Source organism: Neltuma alba, unplaced genomic scaffold (genome assembly GCF_004799145.2).
Source record: "Neltuma alba isolate B1F8T4 unplaced genomic scaffold, ASM479914v2 tig00011390_pilon, whole genome shotgun sequence".
Taxonomy (NCBI): domain Eukaryota; kingdom Viridiplantae; phylum Streptophyta; class Magnoliopsida; order Fabales; family Fabaceae; genus Neltuma; species Neltuma alba.
The window spans coordinates 197,070-207,981 of record NW_021636082.1 but is presented as its reverse complement, the minus strand read 5'-3'; positions in this window follow the sequence as shown (position 1 = coordinate 207,981).

Below are 10,912 nucleotides of genomic sequence, written 5' to 3'. Positions count from 1 at the left end.
ATACTTCTTCAAAACCCTCTTATCAAGCTAAATATAAATTGTTCCAAACCATTTTGCAGAAAATGAGACTAAAAATGCAAATCTTTTGAACTGAACCTAATTTGTGAAGGGAAGATACACATTTAAAGCGTTTTAATAAATAAGAAATCAGTGGAAATCGAAGAAAGAAACCTTACCTCTCTTCTCCAGATAATGCAACGGAACTGGGCGACGGTGGGCAACAGCAAAGAGGACCACCGGGGGAGACGGTGACGAACACTTAAACGAGAAGCGATGGGGGAATGATGAGGCGATGAGGAAACTGTATCGAGTTTTGCAGCCAAAGAATACAACTACAAGAAGAAGCTGAATGCTGAGTACACACATGCCTCACAATAATAGCTGATATTTCCCAAGAACTTTTCTCTTGAGTTTTCGATCTCTTTCTTTCCACAACTTCTTCTAACTTGCTTTTTGTATTCCTGAAAAACAAAACAAAAAAAAAAAGGGCATCATTTAGAGAGAACTTTGTGATCTCATACGCAGGCCTAGAATATACAGTATGCAACTGGACGAACTCTATCAAATATCAAAATTTGCTCCCAACAGGCGTTTCTTCTCCTCATTTTTTTCACTCTATTTTTTCTCCACCTAAACTCATCATTTTTCAACTTAACAGTATGACATGATGATTTTATAAATATAGTTAAATAACTAAAATATTTTTATTTGTTGTTCACAATTTATTAATGAATAACATCTTTGAGAACTTATTAATAAGCTTTTTAATATAATAGTATTTTAATCATTTAATTACATCTCCAAAATGCTAGATCAGACATCACTTTATTCTTTATCCTTTTTAAGTTTTAGGTATCTAATTTGAAATATCACATTTTTAAACCATTTTATTTGTCATTTTCTCATTGTCAGTTCCTATTAGGCTACTCCTCCTTTCTGCACTTCTTGGATCATCTTAAAATTTGAATTAATTTGATCCTATGTATTTATTAAATCTTTTAAATATTAAATATGTTTTTATAATTACCATTTTGTTCTCTCTAGTCTTTCATTGTCTTTCCTCATATCACATTACCTCGTTTATCCCATTACTAAGATTTCTGTCTCTTATTTGACCCCTTATTAATTAAAGATATGTTTTGAAAAATTTAATTTTTTACATATTTATTTATTATTTTTAATTAATTTTAAATATTTTATTAAACCTAAAATTATCAAAAAAGAGAGGGAACATTAAATTACTAAATAAATGGTTGAAGTTTAATCATTTATAAAATTATGATTATAATATTATATAAAATTTAAATATATAAATTCAATTATAGAAATTTACTTTGGACTCTAAAAATAAAAATTGATCTTTTTATTTGAATATCAACCATTCTATTTTTTTATTTAAAAAAAAGGATGAGGAGAGGATCGAAATCCATTGGCTATAGTAGGAAGAGTTGCAGCTGTTTACGCATGAGGCTTTGAGTTTCAGCATGTAATTACTGAAGTTATTAATAAAGATTTCCTCCACCACCCTTTGTTTATCCTCCTTTCTTTCTTCGTTATCACTGGATAGAAATATAATGGTAAATATTTAATATTTATAAAACTCAATTTTATAATAATTTTACTTAAAAATATATAAATAAATTTAAACCATTAGAATTTAATGTGAAAAAGATTGAGGATGAGGATAGAGGAGGGGAATAATAGACGAAAGATCTTGATAAAATCCCTATAAAAATACCTCTAAAATTTTACAATCTCAAATTAAAAATAAAAATAAAAATGTGTTGTCATTTACTTTTCAAATTTAATCAATTACTGTTAAATTATAATAAAATTTTAAAATTCAATGACACTTTTTGCAAATTATTGATCTTTTTTCATAATTAAATTAGCTTCCAATGCAGGAAAGTTTGTGATGAAGTTGGAACCCAAGTTTGTACTGAAACGAAGGTGATAGCCATTTTCTAAAATTATATTTTTCGTATAATAATGATATATTTTTAAATATATTTGTTATTTTAGATAAAAATAAAATAATAAATTCAAACTAAGTGTTAAATAATAAATATTTTTTCATTGAAGATAAAAATTTGCATTCCCAATAACAGGTTATTGCCTGCTCGTGAGGGGAAAGTATAGTCGTATCTGGAGAAATAAAAAACATGCAGTCCCAGCCCGCCTTTACAGCTCTTGATTGGCTCGGTGCATTAAATACTTCCTCTGTCGAGCAATAATTATTATCCACTTCTTTTGTTTAAATATAAGTATTTAAATTTTTGTAACAAATTTTTTATTTTATTTTATTATTATTTATTTTAATACCTAATATATTTACTATTTTATTTTTCAAACAATCATTTTTCTTCGTCCACATACTCTTACTCTTATAATTCTCTTTATTATAATATTTTTTTATATTTTCCTTTTCTGCTTAAATAAGAGTATTTAAAAAAATTATTTTATCTGTTTATTATTTTTAATTAATTTGTAATCTATATAATAAAGTTTAAAATTACTCATAAAAGAAAAGATAGAAGGAGTATTAATTTGTCCTCCGGAACCACAAATAGAAAATTTTATTTAAGGACTGTTGCAACAAATTAATATCAATCAATCCTTAAAACATTTCAAAATTTTAGTCAACCCTCCTTTAGACCAAAATGAAATTAAAATTAAGAGTAACATTACAATAACACCCCTTATTTTTATTTTTTAAAAAATAAATATTAATTGTCTCTAGAGTTCTGGCCACCGGAGGTCAAAGGCTGGAGCTCCGATAGTCGTCATTGTAGCTTTGGTAGCTGGGGGATTTTTTTTTTAAGAAAATAAGGTGGCTAAGAGAAGGTCTGAACCCATGACTCTATATATATATATATATATATATATTGTTTTTTCTTTGCATGACATGATTAAATAGTTTGGTTGGCTTGGTGATCGTATTACTTTTGGTGTGCTAAGGGATCATGGGTTCAAACCTTCTCTTGGCCATCTTATTTTAAAAGAAATCCTCAGGACAGGAGCTATAATGGTGGCCATTGAAGCTCCAAACTTTGGTGGTGGCCACCTAAGGGCTGGTAGCCAAAACTCTGAACTCTAGTGGCTGAAACTCCGGAAACAATTAATATTTTTATTTTAAGAAAAATGAGGGGTGTTTTTGTAATCTTACTCTTAATTTTAATTTTATTTTGGTTCAGAGGGGGTTGACTGCACTTTTGAAATGTTTTGAGGGTTGACTGATATTAATTGTGTAACATCCCCATTTTTAAGGCTCCAGATACAGGTCAAAAGTTAAGTTAGAAGCCTTAAAAAGATGTTTTATGAAATTAAGTCCAAGCAGGGATTAAATTGTAATTTCAGAAAGTTACGGAATCATAAGGGTAAAAATAGAAAGTATACATAAAATTTTAGGAAAATTTCAAAAAAAGGAGAAATAATATTCTAAGACTCTTTTGTAAAGAGAAATAATGAAAATACCGTTGAGGAAACTTAAATAAAATTTATAAAATTATGGCTTGATAAAAAGCATACCAATTAAGATAATTATTTGAGATAGCAAGAGACCTAAGAAATATATGTAAAAATGACGTTAGGAAGCTTAAGGTCTATGTTAATTTATAAAATTAGTTTCACTTCCAGAAGATTAGAAGAATGGTTGGAATAAAATAGAATGCTCAATTATGCCGATTAATGGCATTTTAGTAAATGATTTTTATGCAAATCTTAAAGGAAGTGTTATGACTAGAGAAAATTTATAGATCTTCTCTAGAATTAAAAAAAATTTATGGAGTAGATAGTAGAATATTTTGAGCTCCAGAAGGCCATTAAGAAAGCCAAATAATTTGTATAAAGTTAGAACACTAAATTATAAATTAAGGAAAAGAGATTTAGTTTAAGGATACAAGTCTTCCACATTGTATAGTTCTTAGTCCTAGTGAGTATGTGACTGTGGCTGTGATTAGGACATTGAGACATTCAAGAGAAGGTTTGGGTACGGTTAGCTAAAATCCAAATGGTTGAGAAGTTTAGGGAGCAAGTTGAAAAACAAGAGAAAATTTATTGTGTAACGTAGTGAACTTACCCCTTTATGTGCTTAATATGGTATGCTTAATGTTAGTTTGTATATGTTGACTATATGATGTTGTGACATGATGATTGTTGCTAAAAATGTAATTCTTAATATGTTTTCATGGCCATAAATTTTTATACCAAGCATAAAGCATGATGGCATGCCACTAGTTAACCTAAATTTATGGAAAATTACATACCATATATTAGCATCCATCTTGTACATGTATGTGGTAATGTTTCTTACTAAGATTTTCATGAATCTCACCTCTCCCTTAATCAATCATTTAGGTCAAGCATGATGGGCAATGGTTGCATGAAGAGAAGCTAAGAGATTGATGCAAAGAATTATAGAATTGTTAGTATTACTATGTGATACTTAAATTCTCTAGTTAATGGATAAAACATAAGTCTTGAAGCAGTCATCTTCCAACTCTAGTTTGACCTACCAAATGAGTTAATTAAGCCACAAATTTAGGTAGGCATATAGTACACATCCCAAGCTTTAAAGTGAGAGGTAGATCACATCAATTGGATATGTACACTAAGAGATATGATTTTTCAAAGTTGAGGTACAAAATGTGGAAGTTGCAGATTAGACCAAATGAATTTTAAAATTTGGATAATAAGCTGTACGAATTGGATAATCCATTTTTATATTTTTTCCTTGAAGAGCATTAAAAGAGCTTCAAATAGAAATTTGGAGCACATCCATACGATTTTTACAGAATTAGTTATAATTTTTCAAAGTTGACTTGTAATCTAAAAAAATGCTCAATAAACAGTACCACGGAATTAAATGAAATTTTTTAATTTTTGGGCCTAAGTAAAGCTTCCGCATATCCAATTCGCTTCCAAGGGTAAAAGTAAGGACATTTCAAATTGGTTACAGTGCGCTTTAAGTGCAATTTTCCCATATCCATATCGTTTGTTTTTTTACCAACATTTTGATACTTCAATTCAATACTGGCTCTTGTTTTTAATACACAAGTAAGATAGGAGATAAATTTAATTTTAGATATAAAACATCAATTATTTCTTTTTTTAAAATTTATAATTTTTACGGTTTATGAATAAAGAGGACTGTTTAATAAAACTAATACACATTTTCTATCAATATTTAATTTAATTTTTTTGTCAATATAATTAAATTAATTATCTAAGAGTATTAAAAATCAGAATTAATGTTTTATATATTTCTTTCTTTTTTACCAGCATTTTGGAATTTCATTTCAATACTGGCTCTTGTTTTTAATATAGAAGTAAGATAGGAGATAAATTTAACTTTAGATATAAAACATCAATTATTTTATTTTTTAAATTTATAATTTTTACGGTTTATGAATAAAGAGAACTGTTTAATAAAACCAATACACATTTTTTTTATCAATATTTAATTTAATTTTTTATCAATATACTTAAACTAATTATCTAAGAGTATTAAAAATGAGAATTAATTTTTTTGATAGCAAAAAATCAGAATTAATGTTTTATATATTTCTCCCCATTCTTCGTCTTTTTCATTTTGATTCCCTCACCTTTCATTGATCTCTTTCTTTCCCCTTTCTTCATTCTCTCCGTTCCGCTCATACCTTCAATTTCATTTTTAAATGCCTTATATTTCTCTTTCATATTTTTTACGAGCCTATCCATTTGCAAATCAACACCACAGCTCTACCGTCTTATACTTGCTGAAAAAGTAAAAAACTTGAAAGGATATATAGAAAATGACACGATGTAAGTATATTTGTTATGTGTATTTGTTGTATGTGTTGGCTCTCATTTTATGTTTCTTCCCTTGCATTTTATAATTTTATGATTGCAGGAAAACAAGGAGGACGTTAATAAAATCATACGGAAATTAGGTCAAAGATGGTGGGAAATTTTTTTATGTTTATTTAGTAGGATTGAAGAACGCCAACTAGTAAAATGAAGTCCAACGTATTCTAAAAGAGTTAGAGGGACTGGGCATACGAGGAAGATCATTAGGTAAAATTACAGCTTTTATGGGGCAAGATGAAGCTTTTAAAACAAGCGTATCAATACTTCCAACTAAAGAAGCTGTGATGAGTTACCTACGATGCCATAAGCAATGGCAGCAGCAACCATCAAAGCAAAGACGATTATAAATAAGCAGCAAAAATCAAGCTACTAAGGGCTACAAGGGGAGAGGGGAGAGGGGAGTTTATAAGGATCAGAAGGGGGTTTGTATAAGGATTAGATTGGGGATTTTGTTGTGTATCTATAAATTTATCTGGACTTAGTGATTTCTTATGCATCACAAAAGCCTGCTTTTGTTGCACGGTGACCAGCAACTAGCAGATGCTCTGGATTAGTTTCTTTTGTAGAGACTCATGGGTCATATATATAATACACATACAAACCCTGTTGATTCCAAGATGTATCGTACAATACTCACGTCACCAACACCATCTATATATGAAGATCAACAGGTCAAAAAGGTAAATTTATCAGGGTGTTGAAATCTCCTCATCAAATGGCTTTATAGTTAACACCCATCTCAAGTCTGCTCTTCTAACAATTTACATTGATAGTAGAACACACAACAGAACTACAAATATACATATTCTATCTCAATTTATGTACATAAGTAGATACATATATGCATATTCACTTATGGATGTAGTTGATGAATATTTGTTCTGATAAATCCATAAAACATTTTGTTTAGTTGGCCCTATGTTAGGTAGTAGATGGTTAATGCTGTACAGTCATCCGTAAAACATTTATTTATTTTTTGTTTCAGGTCTTTTCCCTATTTAACAACGTGCCTCAACTAGAGCATTGGACTTCCAACAAATTCAGTCTTCAACCAGTGTGAGTTTCAATCTTCAACCAGTGTTAATTTTGGTCTTCAACGTTTTGGTCTTTATCTGGACTTCAACAGGTTTGGTTTTACAAGTGTGAGTTTCGATCTTTAGCCAAGAGTGCTGTTTTGGTCCTCATCTAGACTTCAACAGATTTGGGTTTATAAGTGAGTTTCGGTCTTCAACCAAGAGCGCCATTTTGGTCTTCATCTAGAGTGCACGAGGACACAAAGACTATCAGGAGCACTGGAGGATGCAAAAAATATGCGCAGAGTCTTCCGTGGTGTGTGTATATATATTATATATTATATTAAGGTCTCCATGCCTCCACTTTCAACTTTTTTAACTTGCCTCCTGCCTCTTTCATCTCCCTCCCCCCAGTCCTTCCTCTTTTAGTGTGATATGGCAAGATCGGGATCAAACAAAAGGTTATCGTCGAGTACGGCAAGAGATTCAGTCATAACAATAACCGTCGCCTAATTTCTTACTGATATTTTAAGGCAGATTCAAAATAGATTAGACAATGGCAAAGAAAACATCCTTGATTACGAGGCTATCCATTTGCAAATCAACACCACAGCTCTACCATATTATGCTCGACGAAAAATTAAAAAACTTGAAAGGATATACAGAAAATGACACGATGTAAGTATATTTGTTATCTATGTTGGCTCTCATTTTATATTTCTTCCCTTTCATTTTATAATTTTATGATTGCAGGAAAACGAGGAGGAGGTTAATAAAATACGAAAATTAGGTTAGAGATGGTGGGAAATTTTTTTATGTTTATTTAGTAGGATTGAAGAACGTCAACTAGCATATGAAGACCAACATATTAGAAAAAAGCTAGAGGGACTAGGCATACCCAGAAGATCCTTAGGTGAAATTACAGCTTTTATGGGGCAAGATGAAGCTTTTTAAAAAAGTGTATCAATACTTCCAACTACAGGAACTGTGATGAGTTACCTAAGATGCTATAAGCCATGGCAGCAGCAGCCATCAAAGCGGACGCGATTATAAACAAGCAGCAGAAATCAAGTTACCAGGGGCTATAAGGGGATAAGGGAGAGGGGAGAGGGGAGTTTATAAGGATCAGAAGGGGGTTTGTATAAGGATTAGATTGGGGAGTTTGTTGTGTATCTATAAATTTATCTGGACTTGGTGATTTCTTGTGCATCACAAAAGCCTGCTTTTGTTGAACGGTGACCAACAACTAGCAGATATTTTGGATTAGTTTCTTTTGCAGAGACTCATGGGTCATATATATAATACACATATGAACCCTGTTGATTCCAAGATGTATCGTACAATACTCACGTCACCAACACCATCTGTATATGAAGATCAACGGGTCAAAAAGGTAAATTTATCAGGGTGTTGAAATCTCCTCATCAAATGGCTTTATAGTTAACACCTATCTCGACTTTGCTCTTCTAACAATTCACATCGATAGTAGAACACACAATAGAACTACAAATATACATATTCTATCTCAACTTATACACATAAGTAAATACGTATATACATATTCACTTTCGGACGTAGTTGATGAATATTTGTTCTGATAAATCCATAAAACATTTTGTTTAGTTTGCCCTACGTTGGGTAGCAGATGCCTGATGTTGTATAGTTACCCATGAAATATTTATTTATTTTTTGTTTCAGATCTTTTCCCTATTTAACAACATGCCTCGGCCAGAGCATTGGAATTCCAACAAATTCAGTCTTTAACCAGTATGAGTTTTGGTTTTCAATGTTTTGGTCTTCAGCTGGACTTCAACCGATTTGGTTTTACAAGTATGAGTTTCAATCTTCAACTAGGAGCGTCGTTTCGGTCTTCATCTAGACATCAACAAATTTGGTTTTGCAAGTGAGTTTTAGTCTTCAACTAGGAGAGCCATTTTGGTCTTCATCTGGAGTGTGCGAGGACGCAAAGACTATCAGGAGCATAAGAGGACGTAAAGAACGTGCGTAGAGTCTTCCATGGTGTGTGTGTGTGTGTTATATATTATATTAAGGTCTCCATTCCTCCACTTTCAACTTTTTTAACTTGCCTCCTTCCCTCTTTCATCTCTCTTTGCCCAGTCCTTTCTCTTTTAGTGTGATATGGCACGATCGGGATCAAACAAAAGATTATCGTCTAGTACGGCAGGAGAATTAGTCATAACAATAATTGTCGCCGTATTTCTTACGAACATTTTGAGGCAAATTCAAAATAGATTAGACAATGGCGAAGAGGCTATCCATTTGCAAATCAACACCATAGCTCTACCATCTTATGCTCGACGAAAAATTAAAAAACTTGAAAGGATACACAGAAAACGACATGATGTAAGTATATTTGTTATGTATATTTGTTGTTTGTGTTGGCTCTCATTTTATGTTTCTTCCCTTTCATTTTATAATTTTATGATTGCAGGAAAATGAGGAGGAGGTTAATAAAATCATATGGAAATTAGGTAAGAGATGCCGGCAAATTTTTTTTTTATGTTTATTTAGTAGGATTGAAGAATGTCGACTACTAAGCGAAGTCCAACGTATTCTAAAAAACCTAGAGGGATTGGGCATACCCGAAAGATCATTAGGTGAAATTACAGCTTTTATGGGGCAAGATGAAGCTTTTAAAACAAGCGTATCAATACTTCCAACTAAAGAAGCTATGATGCGTTACCTAAGATGCTATAAACAGCGGTAGCAGCAGCCATCAAAGCGGACGCGATTATAAACAAGTAGCAGAAATCAAGCTATTAGGAGCTACAAGGGGAGAGGGGAGAGGGGAGTTTATAAGGATCAGAAGGGGAGTTTGTGTAAGGATTAGATTGGGGAGTTTGTTGTGTGTCTATAAATTTATCTGGACTTGGTGATTTCTTATGCATCACAAAAGCCTACTTTTGTTGCACAGTGACCAGCAACTAGTAGATGCTCTGGATTAATTTCTTTTATAGAGACTCATGGGTCATATATATAATACACATACGAACCCTATTGATTCCAAGATGTATCATATAATACTCTTGTCACCAATACCATCTGTATATGAAGATCAACGAGCCAAAAAGGTAAATTTATCAGGATGTTGAAATTTCCTCATCTAATGGCTTTATAGTTAACATCCATCTCTACTCTGCTCTTTTAACAATTTACATCGATAGTAGAACACACAACAGAGCTACAAATATATATATATTCTATCTCAACTTATGTACATTAGTAGATACATATATGCATATTCACTTCTGGATGTAGTTGATGAATATTTATTTTGATAAATCCATAAAACATTTTCTTTAATTGGCCCTACATTGGGTAGCAGATGGTTGATGCTGTACAGTCATGGATAATTATATAACTTGCCTTTTACTGTCTAAACATTTACTCTAGTGTGAGTTCCTAATTTTCTTATAGAAATCTTTTTACGAAATAATATATTCTGATTCAACTAGAAAGAATAGTAAAGGAGGACTTACATAACTCAAATGTTACTTGCTGTTGTTAGCTGATGCCAGGTTTATGTTGTCCTCTAGCCTGAAAACCTTTTGTTAATGGATGTAATATTCTTTAAGTATTTGTAATATTCTTTTCTTCGATATTCTTTCAAGATCTGAAAAAATCATAGAATCATAGCCACTTTAAGCATTGTTTATATTCTTTTCTCCAATGTTATACCCATCTTCCTTGTACAAGCTATTTTCATTCTTGCTTGCCTGGGAATTGGTTAGGGAAATCATCTTTCGCTAATTGTAATTTTATGCATATTTAGTTCACTTATTGTCGAAAAGTGTAGAAAAACAAGGGTGTATGCAATAAGATACTCAAAGCCATTGTCCAGTCTTACCAGTTACAACTCCACGCTGGTTTTATGTATTGACTTTTGGAATATGTTTAGCCTCTTTAAATATGCAAGAGATTTCTCCTCTTATGAAGAATCGTGAATAGCTCCTTTTTCAAGGAATTTGTCATAGGAAACAGATTTCGAACTGTTTTACCTGTTTTAGCTAGTGCAGATTTAAAATTAAACA